We start from the raw sequence: 23,387 nt of genomic DNA on the forward strand, positions 1-23,387 counted from the left end.
CTCAACTATGGAATTGTTCGGTGTGACTTTAAATTGAGGCCCTCCCCTTGTCTGCTCTCTCAGGGTGAAGATTCCAGGGCTACAATGCTGTGAAAGGCAATACATAAATACCCCTGTGTGCACGCCAGCCTTTCGATTATGGCTCGCAGTCCGTCATCCCTTCCCGATCAAAGGATCGTAGAATTTGGGGCAGCACGGTAGCATGGTGGTTAGCATCAATGCTTCACAGCTCCAGGGTCCCAGGTTCGATTCCCCGCTGGGTCACTGTCTGTGCGGAGTCTGCACGTCCTCCCTGTGTGTGCATGGGTTTCCTCCAGGTGCTCCGGTTTCCTCCCACAGTCCAAAGATGTGCAGGTTAGGTGGATTGGCGAGGCTAAATTGCCCTTAGTGTCCTAAAAAAATAATGTTAATGGGGGTTGTTGGGTTACTGGTATAGGGTGGATACGTGGGCTTGAGTAGGGTGATCATTGCTCGGCACAACATTGAGGGCCGAAGGGCCTGTTCTGTGCTGTACTGTTCTAATTCTAATTCTAACAGTGTAGAAGGAAGCCATTCGGCCCATTGAGTCTGCCCCAGCCCTTGGAAAGAGTACCTGACTTAAGCCCACACCTCCACCCTATCCCCGTAACCCCACCTAACCATGTTGGACACTAAGGGCAATTTATCACGGCCAATCCACCTAACCTGCACATCTTTGCACTGTGGGAGGAACCCGGAGGAAACCCACGCAGACACGGGGAGAACGTGCAAACTCCACATAGACAGTCACCCGAGGCCGGAATTGAAGCCGGGATCCTGGAGCTGTGAGGAAGCACTGCTAACCACTGTGCCACCGCCCGCCCCACAACCCCCCCTGCCATGCTCTACCCTCAGTATTGAGAGTCTTTGGCATTGTGACATCCTTCACCGAGACTCCTCTCCCTCATTCCCTCTCTCCCCTCCTTCAAAACCTCTTCGAACCGCGCCTCTGTCTGTCACCACGTCTCCATTCTCCTTCCCGCTCCCCCACCCGTTCCCTCATTCGCACCCCTCCCCTTCTCGCCTCACCCCCCTTGCCCCCTCGCACCCCCTCCCCTCCCCCCTCGCCCCCCTCCCGTTCCCCCCGGCCACCCTCCCGTTCCCCCCTCGCCCCCCTCCCCCTCGCCCCCCTCCCTCCTCGCCCCCCCCCCCCCTCGCCCCCCTTCCCTCCTTGCACCCCCCTCCCCTTCCCTCCTCGCCCCCCTCCCTCCTCGCCCCCCCTCCTCGCCCCCCCTCCTCGCCCCCCCTCCTCGCCCCCCCCCTCGCCCCCCCTCCTCGCCCCCCCTCCTCGCCCCCCCCCCCCCGCCCTCCTCGCCCCCCCGCCCTCTCGCCCCCCCCCTCCCTCCTCGCCCCCCTCCCTCCTCGCCCCCCCTCCTTCCCTCGCCCCCCCTCCCTCCTCCTCGCCCCCTCCTCCTCGCCCCCCCTCCTCGCCCCCCCCTCTCCCTCCTCGCCCCCCCTCCTCGCCCCCCCCTCCCTCCTCGCCCCTCCCCCTCCCTCCTCGCCCCCCCCTCCCCTCCCTCCTCGCCCCCCCTCCCCTCCCTCCTCGCCCCTCCCCTCCCTCCTCGCCCCCCCTCTCCCTCCTCGCCCCTCCCTCTCCCTTCTCGCCCCCCTCCCTCCTCGCCCCCCTCCCTCCTCGCCCCCCTCCCTCCTCGCCCCCCCTCCTCGCCCCCCCTCTCCCCCCCTCCTCGCCCCCCCTCCCCCCCCCTCCTCGCCCCCCCCTCCCGCCCCCCCCCCCTCGCCCCCCCCTCCTCCCCCCCCTCCTCGCCCCCCCCTCCTCGCCCCCCCCTCCCTCCTCGCCCCCCCCCTCCCTCCTCGCCCCCCCTTCCCTCCACGCCCCCCCTTCCCTCCTCGCCCCCCCTTCCCTCCTCGCCCCCCTTCCCTCCTTCCCCCTTCCCTCCTCGCCCCCCCTTCCCTCCTCCCCCCCTTCCCTCTTCGCCCCCCCCTTCCCTCCTCGCCCCCCTTCCCTCCTCGCCCCCCCTTCCCTCCTCGCCCCCCCTTCCCTCCTCGCCCCCCTTCCTCCTCGCCCCCCCTTCCCTCCTCGCCCCCCCTTCCTCCTCGCCCCCCCTTCCCTCCTCGCCCCCCCTTCCCTCCTCGCCCCCTTTCCCCTCCTCGCCCCCTTTCCCCTCCTCGCCCCCTTTCCCTCCTCGCCCCCCCTTCCCTCCTCGCCCCCCCTTCCCTCCTCGCCCCCCCTTCCCTCCTCGCCCCCCTTCCCTCCTCGCCCCCTTTCCCCTCCTCGCCCCCCCTTCCCTCCTCGCCCCCCCTTCCCTCCTCGCCCCCCCCTTCCCGCCTCGCCCCCCCTTCCCGCCTCGCCCCCCCTTCCCGCCTCGCCCCCCCTTCCCGCCTCGCCCCCCCTTCCCGCCTCGCCCCCCCTTCCCTCCTCGCCCCCCCTTCCCTCCTCGCCCCCCCTTCCCTCCTCGCACCCCCCTCCCCTTCCCTCCTCGCCCCCCCTCCTCGCCCCCCCTCCTCGCCCCCCTCCCTCCTTGCCCCCCCTCCTCGCCCCCCCTCCCTCCTCGCCCCCCCTCCCTCCTCGCCCCCCTCCCTCCTCGCCCCCCCCTCCCTCCTCGCCCCCCCTCCCTCCTCGCCCCCCTCCCTCCTCGCCCCCCCTCCTTCCTCGCCCCCTCCCTCCTCGCCCCCCCTCCCTCCTCGCCCCCCCCTCCTCGCTCCCCCTCCCTCCTCGCCCCCCCTCCCCTTCCCTCCACGCCCCCTCCCCTTCCCTCCTCGCCCCCCCCTCCCCTTCCCTCCTCGCCCCCCCTCCCCTTCCCCCCTCGCCCCCCCTCCCCATCCCCCCTCGCCCCCCTCCCCATCCCCCCTCGCCCCCCCTCCCCATCCCCCCTCGTCCCCCCTCCCCATCCCCCCTCGCCCCCCCTCCCCACCCCCCCCTCGCCCCCCCTCCCCACCCCCCCTCGCCCCCCCTCCCCATCCCCCCTCCCCCCCCTCCCCATCCCCCCTCCCCATCCCCCTCCCCATCCCCCCTCCCCATCCCCCCTCCCCATCCCCCCTCCCCATCCCCCCTCCCCATCCCCCTCCCCATCCCCCCTCCCCATCCCCCTCCCCATCCCCCCTCCCCATCCCCCCCTCCCATCCCCCCTCCCCATCCCCCCTCTCCATTCCCCCCTCCCCATCCCCCCTCTCCATCCCCCCTCTCCATCCCCCCTCTCCATCCCCTCCCCATCCCCCCTCCCATCCCCCCTCCCCATCCCCCCTCCCCATCCCCCCTCCCCATCCCCCCCCCCACCCCCCTCCCCATCCCCCCTCCCCATCCCCCCTCCCCATCCCCCCTCCCCATCCCCCTCCCCATCCCCCTCCCCATCCCCCCTCCCCATCCCCCCTCCCCATCCCCCTCCCCATCCCCCCTCCCCTCCCCCCCCCCCCCTCCCCCCTCGCCCCCCCCCCCTCGCCCCCCCTCCCCATCCCCCCTCGCCCCCCCTCCCCATCCCCCCTCCCCCATCCCCTCTCCCCCCCTCCCCATCCCCCCTCCCCCCCCTCCCCATCCCCCTCCGCCCCCCCGCCATCCCCCTCCCCATCCCCTCTCGCCCCCCCTCCCCGCCCCCCCCACCCCGCCTCCCCATCCCCCCTCGCCCCCCCCTCCCCCTCCCCATCCCCCCTCGCCCCCCCTCCCCCTCCCCATCCCCCCTCGCCCCCATCGCCCCCCCGCCCCATCCCCCCTCTCCCCCCCTCCCATCCCCCCTCGCCCACCCTCCCCATCCCCCCCTAGCCCCCCCCTCCCCATCCCCCCTCGCCCCCCTCCCCATCCCCCCTCGCCCCCCCTCCCCATCTCCCCTCGCCCCCCCATCCCCCTCGCCCCCCCCTCCCCATCCCCCCTCGCCCCCCCCTCCCCATCCCCCTCGCCCCCCCTCCCCATCCCCCCTCGCCCCCCCCTCCCCCCCCCCCTCCCCCCCCTCCCCATCCCCCCACGCCCCCCCTCCCCATCCCCCCTCCGCCCCCTCCCCATCCCCCCGCCCCCTCCCCATCCCCCCTCCGCCCCCTCCCCATCCCCCCTCCGCCCCCTCCCCATCCCCCCTCGCCCACCCATCCCCCCTCGCCCCCCCTCCCCATCCCCCCTCGCCCCCCCTCCCCTCCCCATCCCCCCTCCCCCCCCTCCCCCTCCCCATCCCCCTCGCCCCCTCGCCCCCCCTCCCCATCCCCCTCGTCCCCCCTCCCCATCCCCCCTCGCCCCCCCTCCCCATCCCCCTCGCCCCCCTCCCATCCCCCCTCGACCCCCCTCCCATACCCCCCCTCGCCTCCCCTCGCCCCCCTCCCCCCCCTCGCACCCCCTCCCATCTCCCTCGCGCCCCCATCCCATCCCCCTCGCCCCCACCCCTCCCCAATCCCCCTCGCCCCCTCCCTCCCCATCCCCCTCGCCCCCACCTCCCATCCCCCCGCGCCCCCCCGTCCCAGCACCCCCTCGCCCCCCCCTCCCCATCCCCCTCTCGCCCCCCCTCTCCATCCCCCCTTCACGCCCCCCCTCCCATCCCCCCTCTGCTCCCGCCCCCTCGCTGCCATCCCCCTCGCCCCCCTCCCCATCCCCCCGTCCGCCCCCCTCCCCATCCCCCCCCTCTCCCCATCCCCCTCGCCCCCCCCTCTCCCTCCCCCTCGCGCCCCCCCTCCCCACCCCCCCTCGCCCCCCCCTCCCCATCCCCCCTCGCCCCGCACCGCAACCCTGATGCTCCTCCTGCACGGAGCTTTACGCGATTGGTTCGAAGCCCATCATTATTCGCTGTTTACCATCTCTGGTTGGTCACGTTCGCGACACGTCTTCCGGTTCATTCTCATCTAATCGCCAGCTGCCATCAACAGCTTTTATTTTTACCCCTCCTGCTTCAAAGAAGCCGAGGCATCTTGAACTAGCGTAATGAGGTTGCTTTGAAGAGGCCTTTGTGTCAAGCTGGAGATGGTCTTTCTGACAGCACTTTGCGGCAGCTGCCTGCATTTATTAACCGACAGATTCAATTGTCAAAGTGTAGCTTGATGTCTGTGACCGCCTGACCTTCGGAGGTGGAAGCTGCCACGTGACGTTTCAGTGTGAAACCAGAAAAAGGGAGTTTGCCTTCTCATTAACGTTGCGCCAAGTTATTAGGGGAATTATGCCATCCTCTCCATTGATCTTGTTCAACAAAGCACTCTTCAAAGGAATTGACAAAGCAAAACTTGCATTTATTTATCTCGCTCTTTTCATGACCTCCGATCGTTTCAAAGTGTTCTCCAGTCATTGAAGTACTTTTTAAAGAGAGGTCGCTGTTTTAGTGTTGGAAATGCCACAGCCAATTTCTGCACAGCAAGATCACACAAACAGCACTGTGACAATGATCAGATAATCTATATCTCAGTGATATTTGCTGAAGGATAAACATTGGTTGAGACAGGGGGAAAACTTCGATCTTCCTCAATTAGTACCGTGAGATCTTTACCATCGACCTGCCAGAGGCGACAGCGCAGCACATCCTCAGTACTGACCCTCTGACAGTGCGGCACTCCCTCAGTACTGACCCTCTGACAGTACAGCACTCCCTCAGTACTGACCCTCTGACAGTGCGGCACTCCCTCAGTACTGACCCTCTGACAGTGCAGCACTCCCTCAGTACTGACCCTCTGACAGTGCAGCACTCCCTCAGTACTGACCCTCTTACAGTGCAGCACTCCCTCAGTACTGACCCTCTGACAGTGCAGCACTCCCTCAGTACTGACCCTCTGACAGTACAGCACTCCCTCAGTACTGACCCTCGGACAGTGCAGCACTCCCTCAGTACTGGCCCTTTGACAGTGCAGCACTCCCTCAGTACTGGCCCTTTGACAGTGCAGCACACCCTCAGTACTGGCCCTCTGACAGTGCAGCACTCCCTCAGTACTGACCCTCTGACAGTGCAGCACACCCTCAGTACTGGTCCTCTGACAGTGCAGCACTCCCTCAGTACTGACCCTCTGACAGTGCAGCACTCCCTCAGTACTGACCCTCTGCCGGTGCAGCACTCCCTCAGTACTGACCCTCTGCCGGTGCAGCACTCCCTCAGTACTGACCCTCTGACAGTGCAGCCCTCCCTCAGTACTGACCCTCTGACAGTGCAGCACTCCCTCAGTACAGACCCTTTGACAGTGCAGCACTCCCTCAGTACTGACCCTCTGAGAGTGCGGCACTCCCTCAGTACTGAACCTCTGACAGTACGGCACTCCCTCAGTACTGACCCTCTGACAGTGCAGCACTCCCTCAGTACTGACCCTCTGACAGTGCAGCAGTCCCTCAGTACTGACCCTCTGACAGTGCGGCACTCCCTCAGTACTGACCCTCTGACAGTGCGGCACTCCCTCAGTACTGACCCTCTGACAGTGCGGCACTCCCTCAGTACTGACCCTCTGACAGTGCAGCACTCCCTCAGTACTGCCCCTCTGACAGAGTGCAGCACTCCCTCAGTACTGACCCTCTGACAGTGTAGATTATAAGCAATGCCTTAATTAAGAGCGATGGTGTGGAGATGCCGGCATTGGATTGGGGTGAGCACAGTAAGAAGTCTTGCAACACCAGGTTAATGAAGAGAGAGGAAGTGAGGTGGAGTTTTAGGGAGTAAGTTCCAGGGCTTGTGCCTTGGCAACTGAAATGATGGAGCGATGTGGATTGGGGATGGAGGAATGTAGAGATATTGGAGGATCATCCGGGTGAAGCATCTTACTGGATTCGGAAGGGGGATGAGAATTTTAATTTTGTGGTGTTGATGTACGGGGTGCCAGTGTAATTCAGCGAACGCAGGAACAAGTCCTAAGATCCCCAAAAGAATTGATGATCCTGTTACTCTGTCTCAGTGGCTGCTCTTCGTGGACACCTTTCGGGACCCTTTGCGATTTGGGGTTTCAGACTGTTGCCTCCATGTGAAGGAACCGCAATTTTCCCGGGAACAGGGAAAATGTAGGCGCGGGCTGTGCAGTGATTACCAACGTTTCGGCGTGGTCAATGTTGTAAAACGCTGCAATGTGTTTCCCAGGGGCCCACATTTTGACATTGAGCCACATATGGGTCAGGCAAACCCAAGCATAGTCAGAGGGTTCAGTCAGTGCAGCGCAGAGCCAGCCAGCGAGGTTTCGGGAGGGGGTCCCAGGGCGGAGATAACTGAAGGCTTGGCCAACAGGGATGGGGCGATTAAAACCAGGAATGGTCCAGAGGCCGGGATTAGCAGATATCTGGGAGGATTGTGGGGTTGCAGCATATTACAGAGATAGGGAGGAGAGTGGCCACGCAGCAATAGAATGAGAATGACAAAATTGAAGCCTCACTTGACCAGGTGCTAATGTATGTTCAGGATCGGGCGATGTAGTGGTAATCTCACTGGATAGTAATCCAGAATCCTAATGCTCTGGGGTCACTGGTTCAAATCTCACCATGGGAACTGGTGGGATTTGAATACCATTAATAAATCTGGAATATAAAGTTAGTCTCAGTAAGGGTGCCCATGGGTAGCACAGTGGTTAGCACAGCTGCTTCACAGCTCCAGGGTCCCAGGTTCCAGTCCCGGCTTGGAATGCGTGGAGTCTGCACATTCTCATGGATTTTTTTCAATTTTTTCATTTTCATTTCTCCCCCCACCGTGTGTGCGTGGGTTTCCCCCGGGTGCTCCGGTTTCCTCCCATAGTCCAAAGACGCGCAGGTAAGGTGGATTGGCCATGGTGAATTGACCTTCGTGTCAAAAAAAAAGGTTTGTGTGGGGTTACTGGGTTACGGCGATAGGGTGGAGACGTGTGCTTGTGTGCCCTTTCCGAGGGCCGGTGCAGTCTCGGTGGGCCGAGAAAATGCGACGAAACTATCTTCGAATGTTGTAAAAACCCATCTGGTTCACCAATGTCCTTCAGGAAAGGAAATCTGCCGTCCTTACCCGGTCTGGCCTACATGTGACTCCAGACCCACAGCAATGGGTTGACTCTTAAATGCCTGTCAAATGGCGTCGCGCCCGCCCTGTGTCGCGCCCGCCCTGTGTCGCGCCCGCCCTGTGTCGCGCCCGCCCTGTGTCGCGCCCGCCCTGTGTCGCGCCCGCCCTGTGTCGCGCCCGCCCTGTGTCGCGCCCGCCCTGCGTCGCGCCCGCCCTGTGTCGCGCCCGCCCTGCGCCGCGCCCGCCCTGCGTCGCGCCCGCCCTGTGTCGCGCCCGCCCTGTGTCGCGCCCGCCCTGTGTCGCGCCCGCCCTGTGTCGTGCCCGCCCTGTGTGTGTCTCTCTCTCTCTCTCCCAATTCGTTTTCATCATGACCTGTGCTTCTGTGTGAGGCAGAATGTGAATTGAGGAGAATAATAGGCTGTACTTCCTGATGGTTGTCTTGACAACGATGATTCTTCTGCCGGGCGCACTGTCGGTGCATTAATCCACTGCGGCTTAATCTCCACAGAAAGCAGCTTAGTAACAGGAGATGGCCAACAAAGGTAAATATTAAGCTTCATTTCTTAAACAAACATCCAACGAGAGCTCTTTAATCTTTCCAATCCCGTGGAAATGTTTGTAAATTCGCAGAAGGCTGAGAGCTTTGTTTGTCACGAAAAACTGTTGGAGCCGAGCAGGGCAACACATTACATCCAGTGTCCCCCTCAAATACTCCCAGGACAGGTACAGCACGGGGTTAGATACAGAGTAAAGCTCCCTCTACACTGTCCCCATCAAACACTCCCAGGACAGGTACAGCACGGGGTTAGATACAGAGTAAAGCTCCATCTACACCGTCCCCATCAAACACTCCCAGGACAGGTACAGCACGGGGTTAGATACAGAGTAAAGCTCCCTCTACACTGTCCCCATCAAACACTCCTAGGACAGCTACAGCACGGAGTTAGATACAGAGTAAAGCTCCCTCTACACTGTCCCCATCAAAGACTCCCAGGACAGGTACAGCACGGGGTTAGATACAGAGTGAAGCTCCCTCTACACTGTCCCCATCAAAGACTCCCAGGACAGGTACAGCACGGGGTTAGATACAGAGTGAAGCTCCCTCTACACTGTCCCCATCAAAGACTCCCAGGACAGGTACAGCACGGGGTTAGATACAGAGTGAAGCTCCCTCTACACTGTCCCCATCAAACACTCCCAGGACAGGTACAGCACGGGGTTAGATACAGAGTAAAGCTCCATCTACACTGTTCCCATCAAACACTCCCAGGACAGGTACAGCACGGGGTTAGATACAGAGTAAAGCTCCCTCTACACTGTCCCCATCAAACACTCCCAGGACAGGTACAGCACAGGGTTAGATACAGAGTAAAGCTCCCTCTACACTGTCCCCATCAAACACTCCCAGGACAGGTACAGCACGGGGTTAGATACAGAGTAAAGCTCCATCTACACCGTCCCCATCAAACACTCCCAGGACAGGTACAGCACGGGGTTAGATACAGAGTAAAGCTCCCTCTACACTGTCCCCATCAAACACTCCTAGGACAGCTACAGCACGGAGTTAGATACAGAGTAAAGCTCCCTCTACACTGTCCCCATCAAAGACTCCCAGGACAGGTACAGCACGGGGTTAGATACAGAGTGAAACTCCCTCTACACTGTCCCCATCAAACACTCCCAGGACAGGTACAGCACGGGGTTAGATACAGAGTAAAGCTCGATCTACACTGTTCCCATCAAACACTCCCAGGACAGGTACAGCACGGGGTTAGATACAGAGTAAAGCTCCCTCTACACTGTCCCCATCAAACACTCCCAGGACAGGTACAGCACAGGGTTAGATACAGAGTAAAGCTCCCTCTACACTGTCCCCATCAAACACTCCCAGGACAGGTACAGCACAGGGTTAGATACAGAGTAAAGCTCCCTCTACACTGTCCCCATCAAACACTCCCAGGACAGGTACAGCACAGGGTTAGATATAGAGTAAAGCTCCCTCTACACTGTCCCCATCAAACACTCCCAGGACAGGTACAGCACAGGGTTAGATACAGAGTAAAGCTCCCTCTGCACTGACCCATCAAACACTCCCAGGACAGGTACAGCACAGGGTTAGATACAGAGTAAAGCTCCCTCTACACTGTCACCATCAAACACTCCCAGGACAGGTACAGCACAGGGTTAGATACAGAGTAAAGCTCCCTCTACACTGTCCCCATCAAACACTCCCAGGACAGGTACAGCACGGGGTTAGATACAGAGTAAAGCTCTCTCTACACTGTCCCCATCAAACACTCCCAGGACAGCTACAGCACGGGGTTAGATACAGAGTAAAGCTCCATCTACACTGTCCCCATCAAAGACTCCCAGGACAGGTACAGCACGGGGTTAGATACAGAGTGTAGCTCCCTCTACACTGTCCCCATCAAACACTCCCAGGACAGGTACAGCATGGGGTTAGATACAGAGTAAAGCTCCATCTACACTGTCCCCATCAAAGACTCCCAGGACAGGTACAGCACGGGGTTAGATACAGAGTAAAGCTCCCTCAACACTGTCCCCATCAAACACTCCCAGGACAGGTACAGCATGGGGTTAGATACAGAGTAAAGCTCCATCTACACTGTCCCCATCAAAGACTCCCAGGACAGGTACAGCACGGGGTTAGATACAGAGTAAAGCTCCATCTACACTGTCCCCATCAAACACTCCCAGGACAGGGACGGCACGGGTTATTTTGCCTCTATACTATCCTGTGCCCTCTCTGACTACAGCAATATCCCAAAAGGAATATTCTTGTTTTGTGGGTACACGGACAGTCTGTCTTGACCTTGTCCAACATGTATGAGGTACTTGCTCCCAGTGTGAATGAGAAAAAAGACTGTTACGAGGATGAGCTGGCTGATCACTGCAACATTGTACCGGAGGCCATTCAAGCGTGGGGGAGGAAAACGACAAGTGGTAGGATTCTATAATTAGGGAAACTGATATCATCCTTTGTAAGCAGGACTGAGAGTCCCACATGGTATGTTGCCTGCCTGGTGCCAGGGTGAGGGACATTTCTAACCAGCGATGTCTGGAGAGGGAGGGGGAGGATCCAGTTGTTGAGGTCCACATTGGGAGATACAACATAGGCAAGATGAGAAAAGAGGACCTATTTGAGGAATATCAAGCACTAGGAACTAAATTAATGAACAGGTCCTCAAGGTTTATAATCTCTGGATTACTACCCGAGACACATGCAAATTGGCATAGGGATGAGAAAATTAGGGAAGTAAACATGTGATTAAAGGAGTGGGGTGGGAAAGAGGAGTTCCATTTCATGGGGGAATGACATCAGTATTGGGCCAAGAGGGATCAGTGCCGTTGGGACGGTCTCTACCTGAACCGATCTGGGACCACTGTTCTAGCGGAAAGAATAAATAGGCTGGTCACACGGACTTTAAACTAGCAAATGGAGGGTCGTAAAACTACAAGTAATATAATGGTTAATGGGGACCAAAGCAGTAGGTCAGCTTGAGGAGAAGGTAGATATTAATAGGAGGAACAGGCAGGACCAGTCTAACTACTATGGAGGGGAAAGGAAACGGAAAAAATCAAAATGTCAGGTGACTGTGGGAGTGAAAGTTGGGGATGAGGCTGAGTGTTATCAGAGATTAATAAAGGAGGTCAGAATGTGTGAAAAGCGTAGTGCACAAGTCAATCCTGCAAAGGAAAGACAAATCAGTGGGACATATTTTAAAACCTTGTACCTAAATGCATGCAGTATTCGGAATAAGGTCAATGAGCTGACAGCACAGATAGAGACAATGGGTATGATTTGGTGGGGATTACTGAAACATGCAGGAGGACCGAGACTGGGAGTTGAATGTCCAAGGGTAGATTTAGATTTATTGTCACATGTACCAAAGTATAGGCGGCACGGTGGTGCAATGGTTAGCACTGCTGCCCCGTGGCGCCGAGGACCCCGGTTTCGATCCCACCCCGCGGATCATTGCCTGTGTGGAGTTTGCACATTCTCCCCGTGTCTGCGTGGGTCTCAACCCCACAACCCAAAGATGTGCAGGGCAGGTAGATTGGCCACGCTAAATCACCCCTTCATTGGAAAAAATTGGGTACTCTAAATTTATAAATTTTAAAAATCATGTACTGAGGTACAGTGAAAAGTATTGTTTTGCACACAGTCCAGGCAGATCGTTACATACATGAAAAATGTGCAACATACGATAAACCACATGAGGACACATAATGAAAATATATAGACATAGACAGCGGGTGAAGTATATGGAATATAGTGCGACAACTGTAGAAAAGATGCATAGAAAGATCAGTTCAGTCCATAAGATCAGTTCAGACCTTAAGAGGGTCATTCAGAAGTCTGGTAAAACGCGTTGTTTTCGTTTCAGTATTCCATAAGGATAGACAGGGTGGAACAGGTGGAATTCCTTTAATGGTTATGGATGACATCAATAGGGTGGTACCGTGGCACAGTGGGGTTAGCACTGCTGCCTCACGGAGCGAGGTCCCGGGTTCGATCCCGGCCCTGGGTCACTGTCCATGTGGAGTTTGCACATTCTCCCCGTGTTTGCGTGGGTCTCACCCCCACAACCCAAAGGTGTGCAGGGTAGGTGGATTGGCCACGCTAAATTGCCCCTTAATTGGAATTTTGTTTTAAAAAGATGACATTAAAGCTGTATTGAGTAGTGATATTGGCACCATGGGCCGACATGTTGAATTGATCTAGGTGGAACTAAAAAACAAGGGAGAAAACTCCTTGGTAGGAGTACTTTACAGGCCCCTGAGCAATATTTCCAAAGTGGGGCCAAAGTATAAAGCAAGAAATAATGAAGGCTTGTGAGAAAGGCACAACGGTAATCATGGATGATTTTAATATGCATATTGACAGGATTGATCAAATTGGCAAGGGCAGCCTCAAGGTAGAATTCATAGAATGTAGAGGGATTGTTAGAGCGATATGCCATGGAACCAACCAGGGAGAAGGCTATTTTAGATTTAGTATTATGTAACAAAGAAGATTGATTAATAGTCTTGTCGTTAAAGATCCTCTTGGAAAGAGTGATCACAGCATGTTGGAATATCAAATTCAGATTTAGCAAGAGACGACAAGAGCGCCAGACTAGAGTGTTAGCGTTGGGCAGAGGTAATTATTCAGGCCTGAGGAACGAGTTGGCCCAAGTAGACTGGGCTCAAATAATTAAGGGTAGGACAGATGAGGAACAGTGGTGGATATTCAGGGAGATATTAAATACCTCTCAATTAAAGTATATTCCTGAGAGGTAGAGAAATTGTAAAACGGCAAAAATGTTCCATGGCTAAACAAGAAAGTCAAGGAGGTCATAAAGGCAAAAACTAGGGTATACTGTACTGCAGCACGGTAGCATTGTGGATAGCACAATTGCTTCACAGCTCCAGGGTCCCAGGTTGAATTCCAGCTTGGGTCACTGTCTGTGCGGAGTCTGCACGTCCTCCCCGTGTGTGCGTGGGTTTCCTCCGGGTGCTCCGGTTTCCTCCCACAGTCCAAAGATGTGCAGGTTAGGTGGATTGGCCATGATAAATTGCCCTTAGTGTCCAAAATTGCCTTAGTGTTGGGTGGGGTTACTGGGTTATGGGGATAAGGTGGAGGTGTTAACCTTGGGTAGGGTGCTCTTTCCAAGGGCCGGTGCAGACTCGATGGGCCGAATGGCCTCCTTCTGCACTGCAAATTCTATGATAAAAGCTAAATTGAGAAATTTAGGGGCCAGCAAAAGGCTACAAACAATACGATCAAAAAAGCTAAAATGAACTACGAAATGAAACTACCAGAAAACGTAAACACTGATGCCAAAAGCTTGTATAAATATATAAACAGGAAGAGAATAACTAAAGTAAATGTTGGTCCTTTAGAGGACGATGCTGGTGAGGAAATAATGGAGAACGCAGAGATAGGCACTGAACCAATATTTTATAACAAACAAAGTGGATAATGGGAGACTTGTGGATGTGGTGTATCTAGACTTCCAGAAGCCATTTGACAAGTGCCGCATAAAAGACTGATCCAGAAGGTGAGATCACAGGGGATTGGGGTAGAGTACTAGATTGGATTGAGGATTGGCTGTCTGACAGAAAGCAGAGGGTCTTTCTCTGGCTGGCGAACTGTAACTAGCGGGGTGCTGGAAAGGTCCGTCCTCGGACCTCAACTGTTTACAATCTATATAAATGATCTGCAAGTAGGGATAGAGTGCAACAGCAACATTTGTGGGTGATACTAATATAGGTGGTAAAGCAGGCAGTGAAGAGCCAATAGGGGGCGTGATTCTCCCTCAAAATTTCTAAGTTCATTTTTGGCGGGTTTGTCAGGGAGTTTCCCGCTGGCTCTACTGGCGAGTTCCCCATCGCTAATAAATGATACATGGGGTGGGATTCTCCGACCCCCCGCCGGGGATTTGGCGGGGGCAGGAATCGTGCCGCGCCGGTCGGCGGCCGCTAGCAGCGGCCCCCCTGGCGATTCCCCGGCCCGTGATGGGCCGAGTGGCTGCCCGTTTTCGGCCAGTCCTGCCGGCGTATATTACACCAGGTATTTGCCGGTGGGACCTGGCTGCGCGGACGCCCTCCGGGATCCTCGGGGGGGGGGGGGGGGGGGGTTGCGGGGGGATCTGGCCCCGGGAGGTGCCCCCACGGTGGCCTGGCCCACGATCGGGGCCCACCGATCCGCAGGCGGGCCTGTGCTGTGGGGGCATCCTATTCCGTGTCGGCTGCTGTGCTCCTCCGCGATGGACGACGTGGAGATGAACCCCCCCCTGCACATGCGCTGGGATGACGCCAGCACACGCTGGCGCTCCCGCGCATGCGTCAACTCGCGCCGGCTGGTGGAGGCCCTTCGGCGCCGGTTGGCGTGGTGCCAAGCCCCTTCCCTGCCGGCTGGCGTAGCGCAAACCACTCCGGCGCCGGCCTAGCCCCTGAAGGTGCGGAGGATTCCGCTCCTTTGGAACAGCCTGACGCCGGAGTGGTGCACGCCACTCCTTCACGCCAGAGTTGCCCACCCCGCCGATTCCCGCAGAATCCCGCCCTGGTTACTGAGCGTGTTTCTCCGAAAAACATTTTAAGTGTGGTAGCGAGCGGGAATTGCCGCGAGCTTCCCTGTGCTCCGCCCAGCAAGGCCGGCAACGCAATTCAACATTAATTGGCCGACTTGACTGTGCCTCACGTGCTTCTTGCTGCAAATGAAAGCTGACCAGCTGATTGGCCGGGACCGCTGTCATCCCTCCGCTAACGAGGTCAAGCAGCACTTGCTCAGCCAACCCCAGCCAGCTCGCAACAATGGCCCCCTGGAAACCGGCCCCAGGGACGCTGACCTGGGGAGGCTCCTGGACGAGGTGGAGACCAGGAGGGATGTCCTGTTCTCCCGAGGGAGCTGGAGGATGAGTCACCGGGCAGCCTGGGATGAGGTGGGGGCAGCTGCCAGCTCGGGGAGTGTTATCAGGGGACTGGCCTTGTGTGTCATAAGATGGTCAACGACCTCCGCACAAGTAAGTAGACACCAACCCCCCCCCACTGCCACCCCCAACCCCTCCACCCCCCTGCCTCCCCCCACCCCTGTGAACCACGCGGGTGGCTAACAATGCCACTCTGTCTCCGCAAGAAAAGCTCTCTCACAATCGCCGGGAGAGGGCCCAGACTGGCGGTGGGGTGCCGGACTTAAGAACCGTCACCCCTTCGAGGAGCGGGCCCGGGCGGTCACCGGTGTGGCCAAGGACAGGGCGGTCACTCACGGGGAGGCTGGCGGACGCCGCAGAGGCGAGGAACCTCCGGGCCCCACCCGGAGGACCTGTCAAACGTGACTTATTGACTGACCCATCCCTCCCACTGACCACATGTCTATTCCCCCCGTAGGTCCTCCAGCCGACTGCGCCGGCCCATCCCGGGCGGCCGCCTCCCCAGACCCCAGGGAGAACACCTCGGAGGAGAGCTCCGAGGATGCAACTGTTATTGTCGGGGCACAGCTGTCATCCCCGCCCTCCGCCAGCGCCGATACTCACATCCCGGTGGGACATGTTAGTGGTCAGGCTTCTGGGGCACAACCTGGTGAGCACGACACAGCTGCTGATGTAAATCAGGTGGAGGCAGGAACCCCCAGGCGAGACAGCAGTCGGAGGGCTGCTGGATCCCAGGACCCAGCTGGGTCCCAGCCTGATGCTGAGCCTGTGGAACAGAGTTACCCGGAGCTGATGGAGACGATAGGGAGAGGCTGGGACATTCAGAGGGAGATTTCGGCATCATTCCAGCAGATCCATAGCCGATTGGAGGAGTCCCAGAGGCTACGGTAGCATTGTGGATGGCACAATCGCTTCACAGCTCCAAGGTCCCAGGTTCGATTCCGGCTTGGGTCACTGTCTGTGCGGAGTCTGCACATCCTCCCCGTGTGTGCGTGGGTTTCCTCCGGGTGCTCCGGTTTCCTCCAACAGTCCAAAGATGTTCAGGTTAGGTGGATTGGCTGTGATAAATTTCCCTTAGTGTCCAAAATTGCCCTTAGTGTTGGGTGGGGTTACTGGGTTATGGGATAGGGTGGAGGTGTTGACCTTGGGTAGGGTGCTCTTTCCAAGAGCCGGTGCAGACTCGCTGGGCTGAATGGCCTCCTTCTGCACTGTAAATTCTATGAACTCTATGAACTATGAACTCTACGGGCACAGGAAATGGCGCCAGCAATGAGTGGGTCCGAGGCCAACACTGCTAGGGTGGCAACCTCCTTTCAAAACATGGACCCACTTGGCCTCTGACCCTTGCAGTGTCATCTGGTCACCCTTGCACTGGCACCCAAGCAGTGCTCCTGCCAGCTTAGCAAGGCCACCTGGGCAGCTTGGCAGTGCCAGCAGGGGAGGGGTCTTCGCTAGCCTGGGACACCTCGTGAATGCCGTTCCGCGTGGGCCAGTGCTGAATGGCGCCCGCTACAGCCTCGACGGGGAGGCGGGTGGATCCCGGGTAAGTTCCCGTTTGGTCTCGCCCCTTGTGGCCATGATTCTGACTCGGCGCCTCGTGGGACTTGGGCGAACCCCGCGCGATGTGAAGACTACCGGGAAGCCCACGGGAGGACTCTCCCGGCATTCACCGGCTGTACCGTGCTTGAGCGAGAGCACAGCGTGGCTGGTGGCAAAATGTTTTCCAGAGGATATGGATAGGCTAGGAGATTGGGCCAAAATGTGGCAGATAGAGTTTAATGTGGATCGGTGCGAGGTTATCTATTTTGGCTGAAAAAATAGAAAGTCAAATTATTATCAAAATGGAAAGTAGATCCAAGATGTGTCTGGGCAGAGGGATCAGGGTGTCTTTGTTCATGAATCGCAGAAAGTCGGTCTGCAGGTAGAGCATGTAACTAAAAAGGCAAATGGAATGTTAGAGTTTATTGCAAAAGGACTGGAGTATAACAATAGAGAAGTGTTGTTGCAATTGTATAGGATGTTGGTGTGACCACATCGGGAGTATTGTGTCCAGTTTTGGTCTCCTTATTTGAGGAAGGATGTGGTGACATTGGAGGCAGTTCAGAGGAGGTTCACCAGATTGATTCCGGGGATGAAAGGGTTGACGTATGAGGAGAGATTAAACAGTTTGGGATTATACTCGCTGGAGGTTAGAAGGGTGAGAGGGGATCTGATCGAGGTTTCTGAGATACTAAAAGGGATTGATAAAGTAAACGTAGACTAAATGTTTCCCCTTTTGGGGCAATCTAGAACAAGAGGTCACAGGTATAGGTTGAGAGGCGGTAGATTTAGAACTGAGATGAGGAGGAACTACTTCTCGTAGAGGGTGGGGAATTTGTGAAACTCGATGCCCCATAGTGCGGTGGAGTCTGTGTCATTAAATGATTTGAAGAAGGAGATAGATATATCTATTGGCAGCACGGTAGCACAGTGGTAGGCACAGTTGCTTCACAGCTCCAGAGTCCCAGGTTCAATTCCCGGCTTGGGTCGCTGCCTGTGCGGAGTCTGCACGTTCTCCCCGTTTCTGCATGGGTTTCCTCCGGGTGCTCCGGTTCCTCCCACAAGTCCCGAAAGACGCGCTGTTAGGTGAATTGGATATTCTGAATTCTCTCTCCGTGTACCCGAACAGGCGCTGGAGTGTGGCGACTAGGGGCTTTTCACAGTAACTTAATTGCAGTGTTAATGTAAGCCTACTTGTGACACTAATAAAGATTATTATTATTATTTCTGATAAAATGCAGGTTAAAGGGATGTGGGGAAGAGGTGGGGAGGTGGATTTGAGACCAGGAAGAGATAAGCCATGATCTGATTGGATGGCGGAGCAGGCTGGAGGGGCTGAATTGCCTATTTCTGCTCCAAATTACTATGTTCCCAATCATCTCCTAGATTAAGTGGGGGGCCAAACCTCATTTATGCCAGTTCCTCACTGTCACATTTCACTGTCGATAGTATTTTTCGTCAGCCTGTCTGGGTAAGGCCATCTGTACAGAACAGAAATTCAGCCATTCAGCCCAGTTGGTCAATGTCAGTGTTTCTTCTCTTTGCGTTTCCTCCCAGAATATCTTATCTCGCCCCATCAGAATCTCCTCCTATTCCTTTCCCTCTCCTGTGTTTATCCAGCTTCTCCTCGAGTTCACCTATTCTATTCTCCTTAGCAACTCCCTGTGGGAGCAGGCTGCACATTTCCCCCCACTCTCTGGTGAAAGACGTTTCTCCTGAATTTCCAATTTAGATTATTTGTGACTATCTTGTATTTATGGCTTTTATTCTGGTCTCCCTTCCAAGTGGAAACACATTCCCTTTGTGAAACCCATCGAGCCATTTTGTAACCTTAAAGAGGGCAGCACAGTAGCACAGTGGTTAACACAGTTGCTTCACAGCTCCAGGGTCCCAGGTTCGTTGGGTCACTGTCTGTGTGGAGTTCTCCTCGTGTCTGCGTGGGTTTCCTCCGGCTGCTCCGGTTTCCTCCCGCAGTCCAAAGACGTGCAGGTTAGGTGGATTGGTCGTGACAAATTGCCCCTTAGTGTCCAAAACGGTTGGGTGGGGTTACTGGGTTACGGGGATGTGGGGTACCCTTTCCAAGGGCTGGTGCAGACTCGATGGGCCGAATGGCCTCCTTGTGCACTGTAAATTCTATATTTCTATGAATACCTCTTTTCAGTCAATCCTCGGCCCCCTCCTTTCTAGGGAAAATAGTCCCAGCCTCTTCAATATTTCCTGAGAGATTCGAAGATAGAGTCTGCGTCCTGCAGTCCTCCCTGATGTCTAAAGGTTGTGAGACAATTTGGGAGAAACCATTTGGCACTCGTTGGCTCATTAAACGGACGTGCGACGGCGCAGGGAGCAAAAACTGAACAGGAGGCAACTATGGTAACCCAACAAAAAGAAATGTCAACCATATGCCTCAACTGGGCCTGGATATGGGCAGAATGGGTGCTTTTATATGGCTGGTCCAGTTCAGTTTCTGGTCAGTGGTAACCCCCAGGATATTGATATTGGGGTGGTGGGCGGGGGGGGGGGAGATTCAGTGATAGTAATGTCATTGAATATCAAGGGGCGATGGTTAGATTCCCTTTGAAAGCTATCCAATTAACCTTACTCACTCTTTCCTCATGGCACCCCCCAAAAAAATAATTTTTCTGGGATTACAGTGAAAGGACAGTGAATGGGACTAATTGGATTGTTCGTTCAACTTGCTGACATCAGCAAAATGGGCTGAATGGTCTCCTACTGAGCAGTGCGATTCTGAGATTATAAGCATTTACCCACTGCCCTTTTGAAAGTTAGTCATTAATTTGCTTCCTTTGCAATTCAGGGTACAAAATAAAAGGAGCTAATTAACTAGCCAATCAATCTTGTGGAAGAGAACATAGAACATAGAAAATACAGCACGGAGCAGGCCCTTCAGCCCACGATGTTGTGCCGAACTTTTGTCCGAGATTAAGAACAAATCAATCTGCACCCCAGCATTCTACCGTAATCTATGTACCTATCCAATAGCCGCTTGAAGGTCCCTAATGTTTCCGACTCAACTACTTCCACAGGCAGTGCATTCCATGCCCCCACTACTCTCTGGGTAAAGAACCTACCTCTGACATCCCCCCTATATCTTCCACCATTCACCTTAAATTTATGTCCCCTTGTAATGGTTTGTTCCACCCGGGGAAAAAGTCTCTGACTGCCTACTCTATCTATTCCCCTGATCATCTTATAAACCTCTACTAAGTCGCCCCTCATCCTTCTCCGTTCTAATGAGAAAAGGCCCAGCACCCTCAACCTTTCCTCGTAAGACCTACTCTCCATTCCAGGCAACATCCTGGGAAATCTTTGCAACTTTTCCAAAGATTCCACATCCTTCCTAAAATGAGGCGACCAGAACTGCACACAGTACTCCAAATGTGGTTTTGTACAACTGCACCATCACCCCACGGCTCTTAAATTCAATCCCTCTGCTAATGAACGATTAAAATGAGAAGCGATTTAATTGAGGCGTTTAAGATGATCGGTGGAGTTTTTGAATAATTACATTGTGCCAGCCTTCGTGGTCGAGGAAGCGAAAATACCCCTGACATTCCGTGGAATAAATCCCATCAGAAACGACAAGGGCTCCACATTCCCAGGATGGGAAGGTTCCCACCTCAAGGTTGTGAGGGGAGCAGGTGAGAACGTTCCGGATGCTTTCGCTATAAGAAGCTTTCTCTTGTTGCAGGATATTCTCCCGTGGGTTGTAGAATGCAGTTATGATTCCGGTATTCAGGAAAGGTGAGAGAGAGGGGAAGCAATGAAATTATTGAGCTGAGAGGCTGACGTCTGCTGTGGGGAAGTTATTGGAATGTATAATTAGGGACTGAGCACTTACGGGAAATTTGAGCTGACTCGAGAGCGCCGACAAGGATTTGTAAAGGGTAGGTCACGTTTGAGTAACCTGACTGAATGTCTGAAGAAGTAATCAAACCATTGAGACAGGGGAACGTCTGTGGCGTAATTGATGCTGACGTTCAGAAAGCATTCACTGGACTTTTGCATCAGAAACCGCTGGATGAAATTTAAAGCTCGTGGCAAAGTATTGGCCTGGTTGATGGAACCATCAATTCACGAGACATGTGCTTTAAGATATGAACAGTGGTTTTAATCTACTTACTACAGAGCCAGCCTGTTACCCGTTGAACTCTCGATGAACTGCAGGCTGGCTCTGGGCACGGTTATTTATGCAGCAGTCAAGGGGGAGGAGTCGTGGCCGGAGCCAAGGGTGGAGCCCTGTACAAACTCCTGAGCATTCCCAGAGCTACTCCCCCTAGTGGTCGGATAACGCTACTGCGCTTACAATGGTATTGGTAAATACAGTGTGAATTACTACATTACATTCACCACACTGGTTAGGTGATGGAATGAAGGGAGTGATAGTGATGGCGACGTACCCGGTTTGGAAGGAAGTGATTAGTGCTGTCCCATCAAGAATTTGTGCTGGGGTCTCAACTATTCACCATATTCACGAATGACTTGGATAACACAAAATGGAGCGAGGGCATAGATAGGGCAGGTTAGAAAGAAGTTTTCCCCGTAGTAGAGGTGAGCATTGAAACGCCACAGCATACAAGGCCACGGGTCAAGTGGTGGGAAATGGAATTAGAATAGATGGGTGCTCGATGGCCGGAACAGACACGATGGGCCGAATGGCCTCTTTCTGTGCTGTAAAAAGTTCTGACCCATGGCAATGGAGAGACATGTCAACGAACTTGCTGATGACTCACAGATTGTGGCGTGGTGTAGATAGGAACATAAAATTGCAAAGTGACATTGATAGATTTAGTTAGAAGGAAAAACTGTGAGAACTGGATTCTAATGTTGATAAGTGTGAGTGTCTGGGACTGAGAAATGTGAGGTATAAATATATTTTTTGAAATGGTGAAAAGCCAGGAAGAGCGGAGGTCCAAAGCCGTTCAGCGGTGGGGTTAATTTGAATCATAGAATCACAGAATCATAGAATTTTCAGTGCAGAAGGAGGCCATTCAGCCCATCAAGTCTACACCAGCCCTCGGAAAGAGCACTTCACTTAAACCCATGCCTCCACCCTATCCCTGTAGCCCAGTAAACCCAACTAACCTTTATTTTGGACAATAAGGGCAATTTAGCACGGCCAATCCCCCTAACCTGCACATCTTTGGCCTGTGGGAGGAAACCGGAGCACCCGGAGGAAACCCACGCGCACACAGGGAGAACGTGCAGACTGTCAGCCAAGCCGGGAATCAAGCCTGGGACCCTGGAGCTGTGAAGCAACTGTGCTAACCACTGTGCTACCGTGCTGCCCATTTGCTCCAGTTATACAAAGCCCTGGTTCCAGCCCACATTGAGGACTCTGCACACGTTTGGGCGTCAGACCTGGGAAAGGATATACTGGCTTTGGAATGAAAGCAGCAAGTTCAAAATCACAGGAATATTCCCAAAACTCCGAAGATTAGATCATGCGGACGGATTCTATAAACTAATCCAATTCTGATGAAAGGTCATCGACCTGGAATGGTTACAGTTGGAGGCCATTTGGCCCATCGTTTCTGGGCTGGTGCTCTGAGGAGCAATTCACCCAGTGCCAGACGCCCCCCCCCCACCTTCTCCCCGTAACCCTGCACACTCTTTTTGAATAATACAATTCCCTCGATTGACACTGCCTCCCCCACACTCTGAGGGAGAACCTTCCAGATGCACACCTCTTGCTGTGTGAAACCGTTTCCCCCTCCTGTCGACCCTTGCTGCTTATTCCAATAATCTTAAATCCGTGTTCCCCTGGGTCTCGATCCTTCCGCCAGCGGGAATGACTTCTCTCTGTCGACTCTGTCCAGGCCCATCACGATTTTGAACACCTCTATTGTGGTCAATGAGATTCACACGGTATTATAAGTTACCAATGTCACTCTGTTCCAAGTATATATCTGTATCAATATTGTAAGTGCAGTTGCACTACCTGACCACCAGGGGGAGTAGCTCTGGGAGTACTCGAGAGTTTGTACTGGGCTCCCCCCTTGGCTCCGCCCAGGACTCCTCCCCCTGGAGCTGCTGTATAAAGATCCGTGCCACAGAGTCAGCCAGCCAGTTCATCGAAAGTTCAACAGCTAACAGGCTGGCTCTGTTGTAAGTATATTAAAACCGCTATTCTAATCCTACAAGCACGTGTCCGTAGAATTGATGGTTCCATCATCTATCAAATCTCCCCTCTCAACCTCCTCTTCTTCAGGGAAATCAGACCCAACCTTGCCATCCCTGAAAGCATTCTCCTGAAACTTTCTTACACTTTCTCCAATGCTTTCGCATCTTCCCTAAAGCACTTTTAAAATGTTGTACTGTCGTACAAATGTTATACTTTACTCAGAGAGTAGTAAGGGTGTGGAATGCCCTGCCTGCAACAGTAGTGGACTCGCCAACACTAAACGCATTCAAATGGTCATTGGATAGGCATATGGACGATAAGGGAATAGTGTAGATGGGCTTTAGAGGGGTTTCACAGGATGGCGCAACATCGAGGGCCGAAGGGCCTGTACTGCGCTGTAAT

At 55.4% G+C, this 23,387-nt stretch overlaps 1 protein-coding gene across 1 annotated transcript in view; it reads left to right on the forward strand.

The window, feature by feature from the left end:
- The first annotated feature begins 8,343 nt into the window (after positions 1-8,343).
- The window catches only part of LOC119970768 (serine/threonine-protein kinase NIM1-like), a 56,329-nt gene continuing 41,285 nt past the window's right edge, over positions 8,344-23,387 (forward strand). The window contains exon 1 of the mRNA XM_038805917.1: positions 8,344-8,410. The gene's annotated coding sequence lies outside the window, so the exon portion shown is untranslated. The remainder of the gene's footprint in view (positions 8,411-23,387) is intronic.

The sequence above is a fragment of the Scyliorhinus canicula genome, chromosome 8 (assembly GCF_902713615.1).
Source record: "Scyliorhinus canicula chromosome 8, sScyCan1.1, whole genome shotgun sequence".
In the NCBI taxonomy this organism is placed as follows: domain Eukaryota; kingdom Metazoa; phylum Chordata; class Chondrichthyes; order Carcharhiniformes; family Scyliorhinidae; genus Scyliorhinus; species Scyliorhinus canicula.